The 26,140-nt window shown below is 44.1% G+C and overlaps 1 pseudogene across 1 annotated transcript in view; it reads left to right on the top strand.

Moving 5' to 3' along the window:
• Positions 1 to 26,140, top strand: part of LOC307049563 (ubiquitin-conjugating enzyme E2 R1-like) — an 81,414-nt pseudogene that overhangs the window by 2,227 nt on the left and 53,047 nt on the right. Inside the window, exon 3 of the transcript in view lies at positions 608 to 761. The product of the transcript in view is annotated as a ubiquitin-conjugating enzyme E2 R1-like (transcript). The remainder of the gene's footprint in view (positions 1 to 607; positions 762 to 26,140) is intronic.

The raw sequence follows: 26,140 nt of genomic DNA, 5'->3' as shown, positions 1-26,140 counted from the left end.
GTGAGAAGGCTGTGTAAATTAACATTTGCCTCTTCCAGCTCAATTCCAGGAGCACTTCAGACCTCAGGAGAGGAGAGCCAGAGCAAAAGGCAATGGTCATGTGCCTCACTGTCTTCCCTTCTTTGTGTTTGTATGTGAAGAAAATGAACTAGGGGTAGAATATTCCTCAGGGAATGTTCACAATGAGGGAAAGAAGCTAATGTTGCTAAGAAACTCCAAAGGAAGCCTCCTGATTCTGCATACTTACTGGGAACCACGTCTAGACCCTGGAGATGACTCAAGGATGGTTCCCTTGGAGGACTTGGGGATTGGACCAACCATTCACCCACATCCTTTGCTCTTTTCCCTCCTCACCTCAGAGTTTTCTTACTCTTTGGTTTACCATGGAACAAGCAACTCTACACAGTTTTTCTGTCTCTCCCACCTTTCTGAAGAAAGCACATAAGCCCTCTTGTCAGATGGTTATAAAAGAGAAATAGCCACAGGTCAAAAAAATAATGAGGAGAGAAAGTGTAAGAAAAGTCCTGCCTCAGGAAAAACCCCAGTCAAATGGAGGTCACATAAAGGCATATGTTGATTTGCCTGAATTGTCTTCTCTCTCCTCCAGGAGGAAGGGACCACATGCCCTTTGGCTAAGCAGAGGCTGGATGGAGAAGAGGATCAGTGAACAGAAGACAGAGGCCAACTGTGTTTCCAATTACATCTCAGGAAGAAGCCAGAGACTCCAGAACAGTGACTACAAGAACCTTGAAAGGACCTCTGTAAGTTTGCTCTTTTCTCTCCTCTCCAGATAAGAAATGGCCTCCCATGCTTCAGCCAGACTTGGAGGTATCAACACTATGTGTGTATGGATGTATGTACATACTAGAACATTCTATGAGAAAGGAAGGAGGGTGCTGGGAACCAGTGTGGTCTGAAAAGGTGGCCTGGGTGTAACCCTGAGACAGGCTCCATGGCAGTTCCAATAGGAAGTGACAAAGCCACAGAATTTTTTTTTTTAATTTCAAAAACTTTCTGCAATAACCACCCAAAGTCTAAATTTCAATATATCTGATGCTAGACTTAACCTTAACAGTGTTTTCCTTCCTTGATGGGCCCTGAATTTGTCTTTGGGGCATCAGTGTTGCCCAGGCCCTCTGTAAGCACCAGGTATGAGGGCTGTTAACGAACCTTGGAGATTGAGACCAGAAGCCTCATTTTGCAGACAAGGAAACTGAGACACAGAGCTGTGACACAGTCGGACATGAGATGAGAAGAAGCCAGGTCCTTCAGCCCAGGGCTGTTTCCCAACAAATCGCTGCCGTTCAATCCCGGGGAGGCTGTAAAACAAGGTGGAATTTTAACAAACTCTCCCCTCCGTTCTCAGGATGGGTTTTTTTCTCTTCACTGAACATATCTTATCCTTTTCCCTGTGATGTAGTGGAAAGTAAGGTCTGATGGTGGACAGTTAGCTTGGTCCTAGACTCAGGTGTTCATGGACTATCAGTGTCTGGCAGGAAAGCCATCTTCATTGAGTCACCAACAAGGAAGCACAGTGGGAGGTCAGGCTTTTTTTTTTTTTTTTTTTTTTGCGGTACGCGGGCCTCTCACTGACGCGGCCTCTCCCATTGCAGAGCACAGGCTCCGGACGCGCAGGCTCAGCGGCCATGGACCACGGGCCCAGCCGCTCCATGGCACGCGGGATCCTCCCGGACCGGGGCACGAACCCGTGTCCCCTGCATCGGCAGGTGGACTCCCAACCACCGTGCCACCAGGGAAGCCCTCTCCAGTCCTTTTAATGCTGCACCAGCCAGTGTAAGCCTGAGCGCATGGGGGAAATTAGGTAAAAACAGTCTCCTCTCCCTGTGGTTCCTCCTCTTCACAAGACATAATGGCATTCAATTCCATCCTTTTAAGGAAAAGCCTAGGCAGATAACCACCTGCCTCCCTGTTTCCAGGTTGCCAAGGTGAAGCAGGCTGACCATGCCTTCAGAGTCTCTTAAACCTTTTGTTTCACCTGTAGGAGCCCATGGTACCTTCAGCTTCATGCATCCAGTGGGCCTGCCCCTTGTGATCAGGGCAGACCCGCACATCAGTCAGCCTGGAAACAGGGAGAGACTTCTGTGAAAATAGATACTTTGTTCATGGAAACCATTGCCACTATTTGTGGACTTCCTGAGTTTGCTGCTCAGCTACTGGAAAAACTTGCTTCTCACCCCAAATAGTTTAATATGTTGAAACTGATGCTGGTAGAGAAAATTATGCAGGAATGAAACAAATATAATATTCTTGGGATATTTTTTAGCACTAGAGTATTTAATCATTCTTTACCCCAAACCTGACACCAGATCACACCTAAGATTTCATTCCGCCTTTACTGACATGTAGCTTAATGTCTATCATCAGATACGTTCCAAATTCCTTCATGCAGAAGCAAGGCTATTGTCAGTCCTGGGTTCTGCCCTGTCTATATCTGCTAAGGAAAGCTGAGCAACTCAGCTTTTGGTGGGAGGAAGTTCACCACATACTAGTTGTGTGAACCTCTAAGACTTAGTTTCTTCATCTGTAAGCTGAAGGCAATCCTAGAACAAATTCATGGGTTCATTAAATGCATGCGAATGTGAATTAAATGAACATTGATTAAATGAAAGTGATAATCAAATGAAATGATATATGAGAAATGCTCAAAGAAGTGCTGAATAACCTTAGCTACTGTGATTATATTATCCTGTGACTCTGCTCCTTCCCCAGGGCATAGCCAATCAAACCAGTAGTGTGTACCTCAGTCTAGAACAGCAATTCAATTCGTATATTGGACAGCAATCCAGTCTATGATGCTACGGCCCATCAGGACACATCTTTTGGTCCATTCAGCTCATCCTGAGAATCTGAAATCAGACATGCTGAGAGAAGGAGGTGGGTAGAAATGGAAGCAGAAGTTAAAAGAGAAGATAGAGAAAAGCTTGGGTTATAGAAAAGGCCATGAGAGCTAAGGCAAGTTAGAAAAACAAGGAGGTAGAAACATGAGTTAGCAGAAAGCAAGATAGGAAAAAAGGTACATAGTGTGCATCAGTGTTGGGAGTAGGGTAGATCAGAGCAGCACATGAAGCCATGGCTTTGACTGAGCACCAGGGCAAAGATCCCTGCTTGTTCTGGAGTTCTAGTTTCTTGAGATCTGCTCTTCCTGGGGCCAGGCTTTTCCTAGGTTCCTGAGCACAGGTATCCTTACAATAAGCCATTTTAAATTTGAAATACCCCAAGTGGATCTCTTTTTCTCACAACCAATTTTTTTTAAGTTCATAATCTGACTCCAGCCCACCTTTCTGAGCCTATCTCTCAGCTTCTTACTTCTTACCAGATATAAGGCAATACAGCCACACCACCTTCTCATCTCTAAACACATCCTATGTCATCATGCTTCAGAGTCTTTGCTCAGGTTATAATTTATGCCAGCAATGACCTTCCTACCTACTTCAAATCGTCCTCATAGATCTCAGGTGGAGTGGACACTGCTGGTGCTTTACCTAGATTCCTATTATTTTTCTACACACCTGACCTCAGACTTCTGTGTACTTTTGTTTCTAATGACCTGCACCTTCAACAACCTTCAGAGGCCCACCCTCTGGCTACTGGAGTCTTAGGACCAAAAGTCCAAAAGTCAACTCTGGGGGTCAACATATTTTCCCAGCCCCATCCATCATGACCCTTAGCCACTGACCAACTAATGTGAGACTATGAAGGCCCAGTTCCTTTGTCTGGAAGCCAAGAGCAAACTCAGAGGAGCACATTATTTCCCAGAGTCCTCCCACAGGATGCGGCTAACCTACTCTCCATGGGACCTGACCAGTAATCTCATCCTTGCTTTTGTCTTCTCCTGACCCTCTCTTCCTGTCTGTCCTCCCTCTCTAGGTTTTTCCAGGAGAACTTCCTTAACGAATCACTTGCCCAGTCACCTCAGTGTCTCCTTCTGAGGAACCCAAGCTAAGAGAGAGCGTAAACACCATCTCCTTTCAGTGCTTCCCTCGGCAGTTCCCTTCTGCCTCTATAATCCCCCCACAGCGTGAGTATGACTAATAGCATACCTACTGGTTTCCATATCTGTCTAGACTGAGTTCCTCAAAGGCGGGAGGAGGGGGGAGATGGAGCAGGGGCGGGGGTGGGGATTATCTTGTTAATGTTTATTTCCCCAGCGCTTAGCTCAGTCCTTGAAAAATACATTTAAAAAATGTATTTGTTGTACATCTATCTACAATAGCCCTAGAGCTACAGAAGGGAAAAGTTATATAAAGTCACCGACTTCAAAGAGTCTCTGGGCTTCAGTTTCCTCATATTTGAGAAGAAAGTGGTTATCTCTAAGTTCCTCCCAATCCGTGATCTTATATTCGAGCAGGATGAAGACAATTTCTCATCATCAGCCCTGCCAGTTACTGTCCCATATGCAAGAAAACCTTGAAAATCCGACAAGTTATCTTTTACCTCTGAATCAAGAGATCTGATTATCCAGGAACAGCTTATAAATTCTCGATTTTATAAATGTCTATAAATGACTCAGAGGGGTGCAAAAACATTTTGAAAACCCAGACTCACAAATTCATTCATTAATTTGTTATTCAACAAATGCTGATTGAATGAGTACTCTGCCCAAGGCACTGTGAGCAACAGGGTGAAAAAACAGGCTTGGGTATACAGCCATTTAAATACACCTAACGATTTACAGTCATGCTTTCATACACATTAACTCAACTCATAATAAACTGTGAGGTGATGAAAATGATTCCCATTTCATCTAGGTCCCACAGCCAGGTAAAGTGGCTCCCCCAAGATCATACAGTCAATAAATGGAGAGCTTGAGCCTGCTAGGTCTCTGGCTTCCAACCTCCTGTCATTTCCACTCTACCACTCTGCTTTCCTTTGCAAAATATCCACAAATAGCAGTGCTTTACCACATTTTCTCATTTGTTTTGGCTCTAGAGCTACAGGTCACCTTGAAGTGTCTCAGCACGTCATCCCTGAACATGGGACTTTTAAATGATAAATGTTGAAAGTATCTAGTTAAGGTAAATACTGCTTATACTCATTTAAGCTCTACTAAGTCTTTACAAATAATGTGATTTTATTCCTAAGGAAAAATAACACATTCTTTGTTGGGCACAAGTACCAACTGAATAGAAATATAGAAGCTTAATAGATCTCACCTGTAAATAAAGGTATATCTTTATAGATGAATTCCATTACAATAGTAAGTCATACATAAGGATACGTTTAGTTATAGAAATCTAAACGTATGTTTATATCAGATGCCAACATATTTCTAGATAATGGCACCTGGCAAGAGTACAAAAGCTTTAAAGCACTTGTTATTTATTCCCAGGAAACCAGGATCAGGTTCAGAGCAGTCAAAGAGTAAGGTGGAGAAAAATGGCATAAAACACAAGAAACACAAAAAACACCAACACAGTAAAAATAACCAGTAAAATAGCTAAACTAGCATCAAACAATATACAATGGGAATTAGCTCTGTCAGCCCCCATGAAGCAGATCCAAGCTTCAATCTATGTCAGAATAAAATTGAACGAACCAACCCCACACTTGGAAGACTGGGTGGAGAGTGGGGTGGGGTATGGAGGAAGAGGGCCAGCTTTGTAAAGGAGGAGGCCAAAATTTTTAAAGGAATAAGGACTAAGGCATTTGCAATTAGAAGGTCATCAAATTCAAATATTAAGTTTGCAGTGATGTCTCAATAGCAATCAAGTTGCTTGTTTGATAACGAAGAAAGATCCAGTTTCAGCAATACCACAGCTTAATGCTTTCTAAAGTGAGGTGCTTTACCACTGAATGGATGGTCTGTGTGCATGGGTAGTGCTTATGTATCACAGGCTTCCACTGGAAAATGGCCAAGATATCCAAATATTTAGGCCTTTTCTCTTAGTTTCCCTCGAGAAAAAATTTTCAATCTCCTACCTGGGGTGTTGGGCAGAGGCCTGGCTTCCAGAAATCCAGGAGCCAATCAGGAGAATGGGGTTGGTGGAATCTCATTCAGTGTGCAAACTTTAATTTAAGCCCCTGATTCCACTAGTGTCTCTCCCCAGGCTCTGACTCTACCTGGCATGTCTGAATCCAGAGCGCTTCAGAGTATACTGTACTCAGTCTGCTGAGGTCAGAGAGGAGAGGTCATACAGCTGAGCTGGGAGGTAGAAAGGATCTAGGTGGTCTCACATCTTCCTCTGCCAGCCCTGCACCCCACTCTACTCCCACCCCACCCTACCCCACCCCCAGACATTTGGGTCTCAGATTTCTCTGGTATTCCAGGACATTTACTGTCCATCCATCTAGTTTCCATCTTCCAAATTTTGGTTGAGATCCTCACTCTCCTTTTCTTTGTCCTTGTAGATTTATCCTTCTTTATTCCTCTGCTTTTGTTTTTAAAGAGAAATAAACATGTTTGTGCAATTCGCCGTATTAAGTCAGAAGTACAATGATTTAAGGCAGCTCAGCTGCAGGTATGTAAGGAGAGATTTGCAAAAACATAATCAAGTCAATCACAGCAAGATCTTAAGCAGCAGCCACAAAAGCAGTAGGAATGTGAGTTCAAGGATAGTTTTCATCATGACAATGCCAACTCACAGGGACTTTTTAAAACAGGAGCTTGGGGTAGAAGGCTTTCACATTCTGCTAGTGACAGGACATGCAGGGGGCATAGCAGGTATGGACAGATTCTGCCCCAAGCACAGGCTCCTAACTAGCTCTGTGATGGCCTAGTCGCTGACCCCTTCAGGTGCTTCTTTGGAAAAACAGATGTGATTGCACCTCCCTCGTTGGGTTATGAAGATTACAGGAGGGCTTCCCTGGTGGCGCAGTGGTTGAGAGTCTGCCTGCCGATGCAGGGGACGCGGGTTCGTGCCCCGGTCCAGGAAGATCCCACATGCCGCGGAGCGGCTGGGCCCGTGAGCCATGGCCGCTGAGCCTGCGCGTCCGGAGCCTGTGCTCCGCAACGGGAGAGGCCACAACAGTGAGAGGCCCGCGTACCGCAAAAAAAAAAAAAGATTAAAGGAGATCGTGTATGTGAAAGAGCCCAGCACAGGGCCAGGCACACGGGCAGGTAGTCAATGGCAGCCGAAGCTTATTCTCCCACAGCCCTTGAAATCAAATGTGTGCTCAGAGGGCAACCATTTGTCTCTGCTTACAGTTCTTTGCCCCATTGGAAAGGGGGTTATAGGGAAAGAAAAGTACAGCAATAAATCATACATGCTGTAACCTTCAAAGTCTAAAGAACACTGCCCCAGGCAACTGGTGCACCATCCAGGGAAACGTGCTGGTCTTCCTGTCTCACCCACCTCACACCCCAGAAGCCTGCCCAGCTCTGCTTGCCGAAGAGTGGGACTTAGGGGGGAAAGGATGTTTTCTAAACCTCTCAAGCATGATCCTACCCCCGAGGATATGGGTCAAATGACCTCTGAGGAGAGGAGAAAGGGAAGGGAAAGGCATTCCATATTCATGTGACTCCTGACCCACTTAAAGGTCACTCCGCAAGCTGCATCACCCCTTCCTAGGAACATTTAGCACCTGACTCCTGAAGGAGTGGTTGGCCTCTTCCTTGTGATTTAATTAGTTACCCAGAGGGTGGTTGGCCGAAAGCCCACATTCCATACAATGTTGTAACTGGAAGGAAACTTCAAGATCACCCATTCAGAGCTTACATCTCCTCTACAACATCCTCAACAAGTGGCCGTTTGCCTTGTTTGGACTCACCCAGTGATAGGAAATTAAATAAACTTGGCAGGAAACTATGCTGTGGACAGCTCTGAGAGCTGCAAAGTTCTTGTTTAAATCATTCACCTCTTCACTCATTTTTTATAACTGAAAAATTAGGACCAGCAAAGAACATCAGAATCCATCCCTGCCACCAGGGAGCTGACCTAGGAGGAGACAGATGTCAAACAAGCATGGAGAACTCTGGAAGTGCGAGCAATGTGATGGGTGCTCCAAGAGTGAAAGTACAGGGTGCTATGGGCACATTGGCCTAGAGTGCTGGTTCTCAACTGGATTGGGGGAGGAGGGGATGATTTTAACCCCCGAGGGACAACTGGCGACATTTTTGATTGTCTCAACTGAAAGGATACTACCAGCATCCAGTGGGTGGAGGCCAGGGATGCTGCTAAACATCCTAACAATGCACAGGGCAGGCCCCACAACAAAGAATTATCCTGCCCCAAACAGGGTCACTTAGAGAAACCTGATCTAGAGGATTTAAGGGAGGCCCCTTGCTCTGGAAAGATGAAGTTTAAGCTGTTTCCCAAAGGAGGAGTCACGGTTATCCAGGGAGATTGTTGCACCAAAGGGAACTGCATGCATATAAAACCAGAGGCCATTTAGCATGGCCAGAGCCTAGACAAGGAAGGTGATTTAGGGATTGGATTTATGACCCAGCCTGGTTCTACCCATCAGGATCTCATAGGGCAAGTTCAGTCTTCCTTCCTCAGGAAGACCCTCCAAGAGTCTAAGGACAGCTGTGTTGGCCTTGCTGATTTTCTCTTCTCTAAATCCTTCAGTGTTTCTCCAGCAGAGAGCTTTGTGACTCTCCCAATCCCAAATACATCTTGTTTGCCTATCCTCCAGATTCAGGGCCATGCTGAAAGCCAAGGCATCCCACTAAGTGTGAGATGATGGACAGGGAGACATGTGGGCCCATCACCACTTCCGGAGGTGCAGACAAGATCACGAGGCTATTCCCTATGGGTGTTTTTCTGGGTGGAAGGAATCAGCTCTGTAGGTACATAAAGTTTGTCATGCTTGTATGGAAGATGAACCCTGGCTAGAGTTGACCTTGAGTGTTCCTGGCCCTGGTCTGAAAAACTTGGCTAGAAAAGTTATGCAGGAAGAGTTAGCCAGCCAGATGCAGGTCTTCAAACCTGACTCTGGAGGCAGGAAGGAGGAGGGAGAGACAAAAGAGAGAAGGGAGGGCTCTCTCCTAACACCAGACCTGACCTCCAGCCTTTCCAAGCCAGGGTGCCCACCCACCTAGACCAACCACCTCCAGGCCGCATTTCTGCCAAATACTTTGTCAACCCCTTTCCTGTCCAGGGCCAGCCTCTGCAGGCTCCAGGACAAGAGAGAAGGACAAGAAGGGGCCAGGTAGGGGAGGAGACCATCAGGAATAGGTTTTTCCTCCTGATGGGGAGGAGGCTGGGCCAAGGTCAGCCCTAGGGTACAGGGAGAGTAGCATGCAGGGCTGCCTTAGCAGTAACAGGGTGGCTGTGTGGCACAATAAATGATCCACAGATAACTCTAACATCTCATTACATCCGTGATCCGAGTTAGCTTTAGTTAGTGGCCAAGGCAGATTCATCATTGAAACCAGCAATTATTCTCCAAGTATTCTGAGTTAAATGTGTTTTGCTTTTCTTTTTTTAAAAAATTGTTTTAAACTGTCAAAGTATAGAAGTTGTTGGTGGGGATATGTGTTCTAAGTTTGAACTGATACATTCATTAATTACTTTTGAGTAGGCTCAGAAGTAGTTACAGTTCAGTAAGTCAATTTAACTCAACCAACAAACACTGGTCACCTCCAATGTGCCAGGCTCTGTGTTGGCTACTAGGAGGGACAAAGATGAACAGAGAATCAATCCCCGAGGCAGAAATATGCCCTTGTATACAATGGCTAAGTAAAAACCACAGAGGTACAAAGTGCTGAAGGGCATAGAGGAAGGAGAGAGTCCCTTTGAGAGGGGAAATCAAAGATGTCAGGGGAAAGGTTGCAGGTGAGATGGGCCTTGAAGGATGAGTACGGTTTTGATGGAGGAAGGGAATTTTGAGTATGGATAAGGAAGCGAGGAAGCAATGAAGAGGAGAAAAGTAGGAGAGAAAGATCCAGTGTGGGCAAAGGGGGTAGGCTTTCTTTTTCCAGCCTGTTACGCTGACCTGGCTTAAGCCAGGAGAGTTTCATCCAGGACACACTGGTATGTTTCCTTAGAGCAGAGACTGTGCCTGCCTCTATATGGGCTCTGAGGCACTCCTGCTGACACTTGTACCTCTACAAATCTCCAGGCTGATTGGGTTCCAATGCTGGGTCTCCTAGTTCTACTTCACCTTTCCGTGTGTGTGTGTGTGTGTGTGTGTGTGTGTGTGTGTGTGTGTGTGTGTGTGTGTGTGTGTGTGTGTGTGTGTGCAATCCGGGGTGAGATAAAAGCCTAGTTCTCTGGCTTACACTCTGACTGGTCATCTGATTCACCTCAAAAACTTTTGAAAATGTATATGCTGGGGCATATCCCAGACTTAGGAAAACCCCAGGCTGTGGCCCAGGCAACTGTGCTTTTAAATGAGCTTCCCAGATGTTTCTGATACCTATCAAGAATTCAGAACCACTGCTGTGGTTGGAAGGCTGATGTGCATTGAAGACACCTGTTCACTCACGGCTATTCTATCCGTCCCCAGAGGGCCCAATCATAGTTGGCACATTAAAATAGTTGTTGAATGAACACATTTGGGCATAACTGAACACGGGGAGCAGACAGGTTAGCACATGAGGCAGCTCACCTATATTCTAGTCCTGTTTCTTACTTTTCTCTACGAGTTTGGGCAAACCCCTAAGTTCTCTCTCCCTCGGTTTTCTCATCTGACAAATGGAGTGAGTTTGCCATACTTCGTGTGAAAGTGGGATGGAATGGTTTGAAATAAGTGCATTGAAAAGCAAAGACATTCCACACACATTTTGTTACAGGGCATTATTATTAACTCACCTGATTCTAGCTCTCAGTGGCCATCTCATTCTTCAAGAAGGACACATCCAGTAGAGTTCTGCACACAATAGTCCACAGTGGGCACTTCAACAAAAGATAATCCACTGAGCTAAGGAGATCCTCTGCCAAGACACTAACATATCCCCTTTGTCAGAGGGTAATAACTGCAGTTACTATTTAATTAAGAAAGCCTTCTAAGGAAGAACAATCGATTCGCAAATTACATTGGGTAAAAAGAAGACAAGGAATTGCTTAGCCATCCTGGTAGTCGATGCACACTAAGTGAGGGGAGAGTTGTAGCACGCAGGCCTGCCTGCCCCCTCCCTGCCTTTGCAGATTTACAGTTTCCAGAGTTCATCCCAGCTGTTAGCTCAGGGAATGTTGATGCATCAGTATATTTCTTAGGTCAGGGGCCAAACCCACTGGGTAGAACCCTGTCCTGTTATCAGTGGGATAAATGATCAGTCTGAAAAAGAATATATAATTCATGACCAAACAGAGCAAAGCATTAAATCAGGAAGCCGACACCAGCCCAATTTATGACAGTGCTTTACTAAGTGTATTCCCCACTGTGTCATCCAATAGCCCATCTTGATCTAGAAACACCTGCTTTGGAGAATGGGTCTCTCTTCGGCACTGGGGGAGAAAGAAAATTGCTTCAGTCTGCAGCCATTTCTGTTGATGGAAAACCTTGTGGCCCTAAGCCAGCAACATGTAAAAGTAAATAAAAATTGAAGTGCAGGTCTGAAAGAAACAGTGACACGGTATGGCTACATTAAAATATTTATGTCCTCACACTTTTAGACATCCATTATCTTCAGCATGTTAATAAGAATGCTAAATTGACCTTGGCTGGGACACAAGACTTCCAGAGCCCTGCAAAACAACTCTGGCCTCCCACATGCCTTCAGTTATGGAGAAATACACAAGGGAGAGAGGAACAGAGAAGCCCTGACGTAGGTCAAAACTCCCAGCCTGGGCTGGTGGGGCAGCTCGTGACTGGGGAGCAGAAGGACTGTGTTTGACACAGTTCTGCCAATAATTAGCGGGTGACATTGAGGAAATGGCTTCACCTCTCTAGGCCTCCGTCTCTTCCCTGTGCCCCACGATAGGATGGCAGAAGATCAGCCAGTCTCAAACCTGGCTAAGCACTTTCAGATCTGAAATGAAATATTTGCACATACAGATGGCCAGGCCACACCCCAGGCCTAATCAGAATTAGAAGTGGGTGGGCTGCCCCACACCCACCCCATGTCTCAGGTGGTTGGAGAGAGAGGGGAATCCTGGGATCCATGCCCTCTGAACCGCCCTCCCCTCTAACAGTCCATGCACGGCTGAGTCTTACTCCGTGATATTCCTAGGTCAGCAACCCACCTGAGGAAAACTTAAGATACTTCCCCTTGCCTGTGGAATCAACGGCTCTGGATTTGGTTCAGACTCTTGGTGGGACATTCAGCGTCCTTTTCAATCTACTCTCCTAGCTCCTTCCTTCTCGACAAACTGTGCTCTTGCAATTTATTCCCTAAACAAGTCGTTTTATTTCAAATCTCCCCACACTTGCATGAGCAACTCTTATTTCCTAGAATGCAGGCCCCACCCCTCAAAATACATAATCCTTTCTTCAAGACAATGTTTTAATGGTTTTAATGCCTGCTTCCATGATTGCCTGTCTTCTCCATTGTACCGTCATCATTTGTATGTGTGACAGCGGACACGGAGCTCTCTCACTCATCTTTCTTGTCATACTCAGGTCTGGGGGTGCGCAGGTATATGTCAAGGGGCTTGGGATAGGCAGGATGCACAAGACTGGGGCAACAGTTTTCTTTTTAGGTTGTGAGACATTTTTAATATTAAACAAACATGGATACATTATAGAGCCAAATGCAATATGAGCACAAAATTTCAAACTAAAACTAAAGCCCTCAAACAAATTTCAAGGGAGATTATGGCAAGACGATTCAAGTTATGCTGTCCCAACCACCAGCAGCAGTGTCCCAATCCAAGACTGATGTCTCTGTTCTCCTGCAGTCTCCTTGACCATCGGAATACTTCAAGGAAAAGTTTGAGAAGCACTGCCGGGACTGATTGTATTCATCACAAACATTCCCCCATTTCTCATCACTACTTCTGGCACCGCAGAAATGGCCCAATAAATTTGTATTTGTTGGTTAACTGGATAGACAAATGGACATACAACTTAGGAGCAGAGAAGTTTATTTAAAAAAAATACGTTTCTTTATACCAAATGTCCAGATATCTTTATCCCTCTAATACCAACCTCTCTGTAATACAAGGAGAGTAATATGTACTGTCATTGTAGGCAACTTGGCACTAAATGACAATCTGAAACTTCCTGGGATGGGGGTGGGACGCAGTCACACATCAGCTGGATTAAGAGAAAAAAAAAAAATGAAAGCTGCCTTCAGTCCATTCCCCACCCTCACAATCCCTGAAGCACCTGCAGGGTCAGGTGAGACCATTCAGCCAGGAACACTGCCTGAGGGGAGAATGACCACTGAGCTGAAAACAAGAACCAGAAAAGCTTTAAGCAAACTCAGGCTAACTAAACTTGCTCGGTCATCAGTGAAAGTTAGCGAGGAGAAAGGGGGAATGGGGGGTGGAGACTGCATAGGGCCAGGAAAGCCACATTCCAGAAGCGGGGGGGAGGGGGACGCAGAGCTGAAGGACCAAATACCCGTGTCCCCTGTCACGCCCCGACTCGCACTCATAAACATGCAGACCTGAGAAACAAACCGAAAACTGAACCCAGGACTTGAATGACCCCTCACAGTTAACCTCCAAAGCAAAATTGCTTAAAGCTGAAACCAAATTGGACAAATCAGGCTTAGAGCAGCGCTGATAAGCAGAAGGAAGAAAACTAAACAGAAGCCTTCCTGCCACTCTCTCCCTGCCACCTCCCAACTCTGCCTCCCCAACCCTGACTCTTGCTTTCATTTCTGGCCTTCCTGGCCCACCTGAGCACCCCTCTGCTTGATGACTTGCCTTCTTTCTCTCTCCCCTCGCGAGCAAACCTTTTCCAAGGCCTTGACCCCTCAACGTCTCTCAGTACCTCCACCTCCCAGCCTCCATGGCCACCACCCTAGTCCAAGGCTGCTATCCGCTCTCTCCTAGATGAAGACAACAGCCCACCTGGAGTCCCTGCACCTAATCTCAGGTCCCCCTGCAATCCTTCACCAACAAGCAGCAAGAGTAGGCTTCAAAATGCAAATCTGGGCTTCCCTGGTGGCGCAGTGGTTGAGAGTCCACCTGCCGATGCAGGGGACACGGGTTCGTGCCCCGGTCCGGGAGGATCCCATATGCCGCGGAGCGCCTGGGCCCGTGAGCCATGGCCGCTGAGCCTGCGCGTCCAGAGCCTGTGCTCCGCAACGGGAGAGGCCACAACAGTGAGAGGCCGGCGTACCGCAAAAAAAAAAAGCAAATCCGACCCTGTCATCTGCTTGCCCAAAACCCTTTTGTCTTTTCCTCACTGACAGGTTTAACATCTAAAACCCTGACCCTACCTACAAAGGCCCTTCCTTCCCTCCTTAATCATATCTCACCTTTGCTTCTCTTCACTCTCAGTATTCCAGACACTGGCTGCTTTCACATCTCCAGAGAGGGAGGCCATGGCGTGTAGTATTCCCTCTGTTCGGAAAGCTCTCCCAGGCCCATTTTGCTTGTTACCCTCCACTCCTCCTTTAGCTCTTCCCTGATCTCTCCTTCTAGGCCTAGTTTCTCTCCTTCATAGCACTTATCACAGGTGTATATGCTCGCTGCAGGGATAACTTTCATCCATGTATTTCTTTCACAAACTGTAAACTCCATGAAAATAAAGATGTGCAGTCTTGCTCACCATTTTGCCACCAGTATTTTGAACAGTCCCATAGTAGACATTCAATAAACATTTATTGAATGAATGAACGAGTGAATGATTGAATGAGCAAGCTGAAAGCATCCATGGGCCCATGGCAATAGCAGCTATTACTACAGCCTCATCGGGAGCTGAGTCTGACGTTTCCATAAATGGTGGTGTCAGAGGCCATGATGAAGGAGAGGAGTCCCCAGTCTGCAAGCAGCTGTTGAGGCTAGAACCCATGACTACATAGACCTTCACACAAGAGTGATCACTGATCCCAAAACTGTCCTGCTTTCCACCAATCGCCCCCAAGCCAATGAACCCAGTAAATTTTATCATTTGTCCTGAATATACCAACTACAGATCTCAATCCTTTGTAGGTCCAGCCTTTGGGTAGCCAGACCTGCTTCCTGGTGGCTCAGATGCTGGAAGCAGTGGAACTCTGTCTTGAAGGAGCTCACAGACACAATCCCCTTCCAGTGTGGGCTTAAACAGGATACCGATTTAGACATAGATAGATGTAGAGAACAGAGAGGCAGCACCAAAGAAGGGACTAACAAGACTGCTAACTCCTGAGGACACAGATGGATGAGTTCTATAATTTTTGTATCTTGCATAGCACCTGGGCTTCTACTTATCTCAGTATCTGTTCAGCTAGATTGACACAAAAGACCTAAGGAGAGGATGAAATGATCCTCAGCCAACTGAAACAACCAAGCAACTGTTATTTGTCAAGCCCTTGGCATGGTGTCATCTGTTTCCTAACTGTTCTCTCTCTCTGTGATGTGAATGAGCAAGACAATGTCTAAGTTCCATGAGTTTCTTAGACTTATTACAACTGTTAGAGCTAGAATATTATCATAACAAGACTTTAGGATTGGAGGAATTTTAGAAAGGCTTTATCCAGCTGAGTGTAAATTTCTTCCTCAAGGAACACTTCTCTTCCTCCTCTTCCTTATCAAACAATGGCACCATTGAAAAAGTTAGTGTGAAGCACTGATCATTTGCACCATCCTCTGAAATTACAAGAGCAGGAATCATATGAAATCTATAGGCCAAACCCAAGAAAATCAAAATGTACCTTCCAACTCTCAGCAGTTATAAGGATAAAGATTCAGTGATGATAATCTTCCACTTACGTATCACTCTATAATCATGTGTATTAGCACATTTGAAATCTCAAGAATCTTTATTATCCCCCCCTTCACAAAGCAAGAAATTAAGACTTACAAAGGTTCAGGGTTTTACCCAAGGTCATCTAGCTAATTAGTAGAATAGCCAGGATTCAAGCCCAGATCTTCTCATTCCAGAACTGGGGCTCTTACTACAACACTGTTTCTCAGCAGGAGAGAACCATATTCATCTCGTTAATATTATTAAATTAAGACCTGATTTGTATATTTGTAACCAACACCCTAAAATGTTAGTATTAAGAAAAATAACATCCATGCGTCTCACACAGTAGCTACTCTCCTGCAAAGCAAAAACATGAGTTATGTCCCACCTGCTGCAATGTTTGCCAGCTGGCACTACCCAAAAGAGAAGAAAACATGTTGGCAATGCATCATAAGTATTGAAAGTTATCAGTGTTCCCCAGGTGAGTGAAAACTCCTGGCCATATAAGGACAGATTTTCTCCAGATAGCGAGACACCACACTAAATGCCAACTCCATCTCACTTAAAATGCTGGTCAAATAGAGCCTGCACCTGCCTTGTGTACTTGAACTAATAATGAACCATGTTGGGTCCTAAGGAAGAAGCAGAGGGAGAAGAAGCATATCTTGTGACTGGCTAACAGAAGCTGCATTTCAAAGCAGACATAAAAGGAATTTAGGCGAGGCTGGAGAAAAGATCACACTTTAAAGAAAACAAATGTTTTTGTTTGGGTTCAGGGGACTTTTAAACTGCAGTATTTAGGCTCAAAAGATGACACTCATGCTATTGTGGCCGTGAAGAAAATTGACTACCAGGTGGGATGAAGGAAAAGTGCCCTGGAAATCTTTATGAGTAATCTGAAATGAAATGCTTTAAATCAACTCACTTCTCAACCATAGCCCTGCAGATGCTACACAGATGACATCTTTCTCATCATAAAAATGATGGAAAGCGCACAATGGAGGTATTCAAAACCAAAGATAACAAGGGATCACCTTCATGAGAAGTACAGCATAGACCTTGGGCTCCATCATGGGATATCACACTTCTTGTCTCTTCACAGTCACTTGGTCTAAAAAGCCATTGCAGATTTGAAAGTTTATGACTATTGAATCAGCAAGCAGAACTCAGAAGGGGGTTGTACGCATATAACCTAGATGCAGACCTTGTGCAGAAAGACCAGTCAGACTTCTCCTCAGGGACAGGTGTGGACAACAGGAGAGAAAACAGGTGGCTCACATGCTTTATACTCAGACAGGAGCATCCATTCAGCACTCTCAGCTCCATTGTCATGCATTCTGTCTTCCCCACATCCTGGGCAGTGGTGAGGTGGAGACTTTCCAACAAATAGTGACAGAGTCAGGACTTGGGCTCAGCTCTTCTTACTTAAGATTCCTTTTGTTTCGACTACCACAAGCTGCCTCTGTGAACTACAATAATAAGGCACGCACAGCACTTGTCTTTAGCACTTTATAACTCACAAGCCCTTTTCATTGCACTACTTCATTTATTACCTTCTCAAAGCCACAGAGTACAGAAGTGTATCTCCACCTGCATGACCTCCATTCTCCAAAAACAAGGATGACTAAGGGTGAAACCAATTTTTCCAGGTAGAGTGAATTGGTAGGGTGGTAACTAGGACTCCTTCCTGAATGGTTACCAGAATAGTCATACCTCTACCCTGTACAGACCATGGACTAGGTTAGGAAGCATCATAAGAATTCATAAAGCATGAAGATTTGCATTTTTTTAAACTAAGCCCTCCAATATCTACCACCACCTCACAACAGGAGACCCCAAGGTCTTCCACTAAGCCAGCTTGTTGACATAGTCCAAGTTACTAGGAAGTGGGAAGTCATTAAAGTGCACTACTTTAACGACACTGTGGTTGCCGACCAGCCTCTGGTCTGCTCCATGTGAATAATGAGAGTCAGTGGTATGCAATATCTTACATCAGATAGTGCTTACGGTTTACAAAGTGCTTTCACATGCACACCTCCTTTGATCCCTGCAATAATATCATTGTTGGATATTATTATTAGTGAATGCTTATACTTGAGGCAATTGAAGTTCAAGGGTGCTACACGACTTGCCCATGTTTACATGACTAGGAAATATCAGAGCAAGAAGCAGGATTAGATCCTGAGCCTAGGGTTCCTTCCGGCTGCCTCCTGAGCAGTATCCATGAAGTCAACCATGGATTAAATTTCTCACCCCTCTCCTTCCGTCTGTCATTGACCAAATCTATAGGTGCCTGACCTATCCTAACTCTCTTGCACCACTCTTTCTGCTTCCTTTTTCAGTTACACACATTACTTTTCTTTAATATTTTTCAATCCCTTTAGTCCTCAATCCAAGCTATAGACTTCCACCTTGTATGCCCTCCATACGTCCTTCCTCACCTTCTCAAGAAACTTTTCCAAACCCTAACTCTCCTTTCCAGTGGCCTCCTGATGCAGAAGCAGCAAGATGTTTGCCTGAACACAAGCACCTACAGACACGGGAAACAAGTGAAAACAGAAACAGTGAGCAAAAGGGACCCTTGACAGGTTTTCAGCGTCCGACCAAAGGCATTGCCTGCGATCTTGTCTGTTGGAGTCAGTGTCTCTAAGCCTTGCTGAGTATAATTCCCCTCCAGCGTGTTCTTCCTCATTAGTGCTTTCCTGTCCTTGTCCTCAAGGCCCAAGGACTCTGCGAGCGAAGTGAGCCAGGCTGGAGGAGCAAGGGAGGAGCCCACACTGCCGGGAGAGCACCTCCCACTGCCAACAGCTGCGTGACTTTTCAGAGGACACACTGTGCCCTAAGCGATGGAGCCCCGCGGTGAGCGGGGAGAGCAGAGGCTGGAAGGCTACACAGGGAATTCTCTCACATCTCCACCCTGTGTGTTCACACACTCTCTGCAAGTCTACTACACGGCACCTTTTCCCTTACCTTTTTGAAAACCATATATATATTTTTAAAATTTATTTATTTATTTATTTATTTTTGGCTGCGTTGGGTCTTCGTTGCTGCACGTGGGCTTTTCTCTAGTTGCGGCGAGCGGGGGCTACTCTCCGTTGCGGTGCGCGGGCTTCTCATTGCAGTGGCTTCTCTTGTTGCAGAGCACAGGCTCTAGGTGCCCAGGCTTCAGTAGTTGTGGCTCGCGGGCTCTAGAGCGCAGGCTCAGTAGCTGTGGTGCACGGGCTTAGTTGCTCCGCGGCACGTGGGATCTTTCCGGACCAGGGCTCGAACCTGTGTCCCCTGCATTGGCAGGCCGATTCTTAACCACTGTGCCACCAGGGAAGTCCAAAAACCATGTATTTTTTTTGCAATGCTCAGTAAGCACAGGGAGATTTGGGTGCATCTAACACCATGCAAGGGCATGGTTACCAGCTGCTGAATGGGATTTAAAAGTCTGAAGACAATTGGTCACAGATAACTCCAATTTAGGAGTTTCTGGATAGCCTTTATCTAGGCCTTTTATTACTTCTAATACTCATTTGATGGGAAATAAAGTGACGATAAGTTAGTGCCTACTAATTCTCTATAATAGAAGAGAGGTCAGTTTGTCTTTTGAAAAAAGCACAGGCTTGGAGAATGAATGGGTGAATTAGTTCCCCGTGTCCCTGCTGACTTTCTGAGTGATATCGGATGGGTAAGGTAACTGCTCTGAGTCTTGGTTTGTGATGGAAAATGTCGCAAATACCTACGACAAGGAGAGAGTGAAGCAAGTCATGCCGTAAACTGGAGCTGGAGGGCTGCTTGTCCTATCTGAGCAAAGAGAAAAGCAGCAACTCTCCAGCTATTTAAGACAGCGGAAACAATAATGAGGAAAGTCTGTCCTTGCCCTTAGCCATGGGCCTAGAACACCCGTGCGAGTGATGGCTATGTCTGGAGACCACAGGCAGGAGGCTGCATCTTCAGACTTATTTGAGGGCCGTGAGAGACCAGGCCCTGCAATGCGTCTTTCTTCAGCTTCCATATGTCCTTCTAGTCGCTCCTCCAGGAGAGCCTGTAAAGACCCTTCACTAATATCTTGCCCCCAATGGTGCAGCAGGCTCACCAAGAAGCAGAACAAGCTCCACCAAGCTGTGGACTGAGCCTTCCTATTTCTGCGCCTTTACTCATTTCATTCTCTCTACCCAAAGTATTCTTCCCCTGATATCTGCATGTTCAAAACCACCTGGTCTTTACAGCCCTGCTCTCATGCAATTGGCATCACGAGACATTTCCCAATTCACTCTCATACCCCAAGTCCACTCAGACTATGAAATACTGTGGGAATATTAAGAAAAGTGTTAGAACACCACCCCTGCCCTTAGGAAGTCTACAATGTACCCAGAGAGACAATAAACTAACAAAGAAGAGGACAAGCCCATTTGGGTTTCAATGCCAGGAAGAACTGTGGAGGTCGTAGTTACTGCTGTTTATTGAGCACTCACCATGTGCCAGGTTCTATGCCAAGAGCTGTCTGCATGTTACCTTAGTTAATCCCCACCACAGCTCTAGCAGATATTAATCCCACCCTATATGCGAGGAAGCAGAAGCTCAGAGATGTTAAAACTTTATCTAAGATGCAGAGCTGATAAGTCAGAGCCTGAGCTCTTAGAAACCTATTACATTGCCATCTCACTCTCTCATTTTCACAAACACTCATTTAAAAATACATGGAGTTTGAATAACAAAGTTTTAAATGTAGAAGACTCTGAATAAACATTTCTCCAAGGAATATAAACAAATGGCCAATAAGCACTTTGTAAATATGCCCAACATCATCAGTCACCGGGGAAATGCAAATCAAAACCACTATGAAATACAACTTCACACCACTGGGATGGCTATAATCAAAAAAGACACACAATAACAAGTGTTGAAAAGGATGTGGAGAAATTGGGACCCTCGTTCCTTTCTGGTGGGAATGTAAAATTATGCAGCTGCTTTCTGAAACAGTTTGGCAGTTCCTCAAAATTTGAAACGGAGATTCCATGTGACCCAGCAATTCCGTGCCTAGGTGTATACACAAGAGAAATGAAAACATGATTTCACACAAAAACTTGTACACGATTTCTCATAGCAATATTATTCCTTATAGCCCAACTTGGAGACAACCTAAATATCCATCAGTAAATGAGTGGCTAAATAAGTGTGGTATATTCATACGATGGACTATTCCTCAGCCACAGGAATGAAGTGCTGATGTATGCTACAACGTGGATGAACCTCGAAAACATTACACTAAGTGAAAGAATCCAGACATAAAAGACCACATATTATATGATACCATTATATGAAATGTCCAGAATAGGCAAATCCATAGAGACAGAAAACAGACTAGGGGTTTCCTTACAGTAAGAGGGGTATGAGGATGGAGGTATGGGGAGTGACAGTTAATGGGTATAAGGTTTCTTCTTGGGGTAATAAAAATGTTCCAAAATTAGACTGCGGTGGTTGCAGAAGTCTGTGAACTATTGAATGGTACACTTTAAGTGGATGATTTGTATGGTATATGAATTATATTTCAATAAAGTTGTCAAAATATATTGGGTTTTAGGGAAAAAATGTGTTACAACAGATCTTTTTAAAACTGCCTTTAGAAGTCTCATTCTCTACTGGGGATCTGCGGAAAATGCTCTCAAGGGGCTCGAGAGTTCTTCAAGAATTTATTTTAAGTTGGTATCCTCATTTGATGAAATGCTAAACAAAATTTAAAGCCCACAGTGAATCAGGCAGTTGCCCATAACTAAGTGCTGCCCCATAATTTAAGTACCTGCATCTGTGGCATAATGATGTCTCCTCATGCTGCAGAAACAAAGCTTTCACAGCAAGGCGACAAAGAGGAAGGAGAGCTGTCAGCCGTCACAAGGCACATGGTGGTACGAGCACACCCAACCCAAAGTGCCTGCTCGGAGCTGCACTCACTGTTCACACTTGTAAAGTGCACACTCATGTCTTGGCTGTGTAATACTTTGGGAGCCATTAATGGAGTAAACCATAAAATGCAGGTGATAAGTTTTTTTTGTAAAAGGTGTATTTTTAAATTTTACTTTGAGGGGCACTATTAAATTGATTGGTCCATCAAACACATGAATAAAGTTCAGTCATTGTTAAAAATTATCATGATCATGACTCAAATGAGAATATCCTCATCCTCAAAATCAAGGTCAATTCATGAAATATTAGATACACATTTCATCTTTTTTTTTTTTTTGCAGTACGCAGGCCTCACTGTTGTGGCCTCTCCCGTTGCGGAGCACAGGCTCCAGACCCGCAGGCTCAGCGGCCATGGCTCACTCCGTGGCATGTGGGATCTTCCCGGACTGGGGCACAAACCCGTGTCCCCTGCATCGGCAGGCGGACTCTCAACCACTGCGCCACCAGGGAAGCCCCATCATCTTTTTTATCATAGTAAAACATTTTATTCATATTAAATTATGTTCATGTGGCGGGTTTTATAGATACGTTTGAATTCAATTTGTAAAATTTTTTTTTATTTCATAGCTATAAAAAAGGTATGGAGGCACAGGATTTCTACTTAACTTTACATTGAAACATAATAATTTATGTTCATAATACTAGGAACACTGGAAATTTTTTCCTTTTGCACAAGGTTGAGAAATGTTACACTAGAATATTTCCTATTTTCCTTTCGTGTCCATAAAAAGTAGAAAAGCATCCCTGTATACACCCCTAGATTCTCAGGCACCAAAGGGTGATATTCTCAGTTTACTCCTAGGTTTTCCACAGATCTGATTTAAAATCAGCTGAAAAGTAAAATTATTCCCCAGTAGCCAAGAACTCTGCTGACTCTAAGACTTTCCTTCACTGCTTTGAAAGTGGCATGGGAGAACTGGGTACAGAGGACCACAGAGCAGGCCGTGCCCGCCGCTCCCAAAGCCACTTTGCCCAGACTGGCACCAACCCCTCCAGGGCTCTGAGGCCCCGAGCACTTAATCCACAACTCCCTCTGGCTGCAGAACAGGAAGACCTTGCCCACAACCTCTCCTCACTGTCAGGATCCAAAGCTCTTCCCCTGACACATCCTGAGCTCCTCAGAAACAAGGGGAGCACATTGCAAATCCCATCCGGTCTAACATTCTGTCACGGTCAGCCAGCTTATTTACTACAGGAAGGGGTTTATTGCGTTCAAATAAACTGATGTTATGGTGAAGTGCAGTGCACATCTTTCTAGGATTTCCTATAACCATCTTCAACTGGAATTATCTTCTAAATAAGTGTAGTAATTTGCCATTAAGTGGGATTATTACCATGGAATTCGGATAATTCAGATAAAATCTGAAATTCACTTTAAAAAAGGAGATAAATCTTGTTATGGGCTGAAATGTTGAAATTCTAACCCTCGGTACCTCAGAATGTGACTGTATTTGAAGATAGGGACTTTAAAGAGGTAATTAAGGTTAAATGGGGTCATTAGGATGAGCCCCAATCCTTTGTGATTGGCATCCATCCTTATAAGAAGAGGAGATGAGGGCACAGACAGACACAGAGGGAAGACCATGTGAAGACACTTGAAGAAGACAGCCATCTACAAGCCAAGAAGAGGGGCCTCAGAAGAAACCAACCCTGTGGACACCTTGACCTTGGGCTTTCAGCCTCCAGATCATGAGGAAATAAATTTCTGTTGTTTGTCCATGGTATATGTTATGGTAGGCCTACAAAATGAACACAAGGCTATATCAAATGAATCCCTTAATTTATGAACTGCTTCTTAGTTACAAAGAAATTCCAGCTACTTTACCTTGTTCAATCCTAACAACTACCCACATTTTCCCATTTTTTTTCTGATGAGAAAACAGATTCAGATTTGCCCAAATTCATAGAGTAAATTAGGGCCAAAGCTAGGATTCAAAGCCAGATCTCTTTATCTCTACATCAGTGCTCTTACTATCACGCCTTTAGAACTCTGGGCTATGAATCTGAAGTAACACGTGTGCAAATAATATTTTAAATATGAAAGAAATCAAACTATTTTAAAGGTATCCACAGAAACGACAGATTTTATCAGTACACCCCTTAGGCTGAGGCAAAGAGGCCTGTGCTCTACTTTATAGAGGGCCCTGTATGGATTAGAGAACATGCAAACAATAGTAATAATAGTAATATGTTAAAGCACACGTGGGCACCCTTGTCACTCAAGATCTGGCTCTTAGCACTGACACAGCCTGATCCAGAACTTTAAACATCTGCCCTGGTAACTAACACTGTTCAGGTCCCAGACCAACACCGCTTTGCATCTCTTGCCCTAAGTCCTCAAAACAAAGGGCAACTGAATGATAACTAGACTTACCGTGGTGATCATTTTGCAACATCAATGTGCAAATATCAAATCACTATGTTGCACACTTGAAATTAATGTTAGATGTCAATTATACATGTCAAATATATACAAACACAAAAACAGAAGGCAACTGTACCTGAATGCCATGAAGGTTTGAGAATTTTGCCACTTGTCCAACACAGATTCTGGGGGTGTAAGGGTTTGTGCTTAGGTAAGAGAAAAGACTAACTAACATGTCAAATCCTCTCTCTAAGGTGGCAGGAATTCAGTGGAATGTGCATAATGAAGGACTATTTCCCAGTAGCACCGAGAGTCCTCTTTCCTGCTTTTCCTTGTATTCCTGTTTGTAGTTCTACATGGACTTGTGAATTACCAAGGTATTCACAACAGGTGCATGTGACAATTAAGGAATATTTTGCAACATTAAATAACTCATATTGCACTTAAATATATATATATGCACATATATATATCATGCATGAAGTATGATACTGAGCTTTTACATTAGCACTTGGATATTGAATGCTAGAAATGCAAATAGTTTTATTTTACAAAACACCTAATAAGGTTATCTTTTCAAAAATTAAATTTAAAAATGTTAGCTTTATTTAAGTGATATTATTTTAAATTTTTGAAAACATATGTGAAAAATAATTTTAATTTTATATTTTGACTTTGGAGTTAATTTATCTTTTTATGAAAATATATTTAAATTTTGTATATCTTGAATACAATGACAGTTTTCATCCTTTAGATGATCAGTATGAATAGAACGCAAATTATGTGAAAATCACATAATTAGTGATTTTTGCTGAACTTAAGGGAAGAGAATAAATTTAATGGAATAAATATATGGTACTTCATGAATTATGTATGTCTTCATTTTATTCTCATGCAAATGTCACCAACTCATCAAGAGAGCTCTCAGACATGTGCATTAATAATTGAATTCAGTCATCTTTGGTATTTTGCTGACTTTCAGTCATTAAAAACACAGAGCTTTACATGTATTTGGTATTGTCGTGATGAGGGAACATTTATCAAGGTAGGAAGAGGTTTTTAAGCAAGGGAATAAAATTAATATACTTGAATTGAGAAAAGAGTACACTAGAAGTTCTGTGAAAACTAGATTATGCAGAGGAGAGGTTGGAATCAGGAAGACCAACGAGGAGGTTTGGACAGTAATCCAGGGAAGAGAGGAGGGGCCCAGGCATAGGGCAGCAGTGGGGACAGACTGAACTGACAGGCTTGAGAGACACTTTATCTTTCCAAGTTTCATTTGTAATCGAAGTACAATTGCTTAAATATACGTGTGTGTGTGTGTGTGTGTGTGTGTGTGCACATGCATGTGCCTGACCAAGCCGTTCACTTGATTCAGAAATCCTCCCTACAGCATCCCAAATGGCCTGGCATTCAGGTACAATGTAAAGGCCTGTAGTATAAGATGATACAACTATTTCCAGAAGTCAGCCATCCTACCATCAGACCACTCTGGTTTCTAGAAAGTGATCTTCTATGATGAGTAGAAACCTACCTCTATAAAATTTTACATGTTGGTCTAGTTCTATCTTTTGTCGTAACAGAATTCTAGCCACTAGAAATTAGAATTATGCCTTTTGCATAATTCAGGTAGCTATTGTAGCTCCTGTTGGTAGTCTATTTCCAGGCTAACCCCTTCCAGTCCCTTATTTCTCTCAAATTATTTTTAGGGACCTCCAGCCCACGTTAAGCACACCCTCTTCCCACCGCCAGCAGCGGCACTTTGCCAGCAGCCTGGTCACACAACCTCAGATACATTCTGGTTTAACAGTGTCTCTCTTAACATGCAGCACCTAGAAATATTTCATAATTCATATCTTTCCCTATTCACACTGTCCTTTCTCATCATTAATATAGATGGCTGAGGTTTGAATGCAATTTTTCATCTCCAGGGCACATTTTTATGAGATTTACCACAAAGGTTTCATTTCTCTATTCAGAATATAGGATGATTTTTAATTTATGCCACCAACAGGGGATAGATAGGGTGTCTCCTTTGTCATAGATCTAGGATTACAATTTACACGGAGCTCCCTAAAGGAAGTTAGTTGCCAACAATGAAGTAGTTGCCCGACAATCTTCAGAAACCATGAGTCTTGC

This window comes from Hyperoodon ampullatus, assembly GCF_949752795.1.
Source record: "Hyperoodon ampullatus genome assembly, chromosome: 3".
Taxonomy (NCBI): domain Eukaryota; kingdom Metazoa; phylum Chordata; class Mammalia; order Artiodactyla; family Ziphiidae; genus Hyperoodon; species Hyperoodon ampullatus.
The sequence above is the reverse complement of the archived record's forward strand: the minus strand, read 5'-3'. Positions and strand labels throughout refer to the sequence as shown.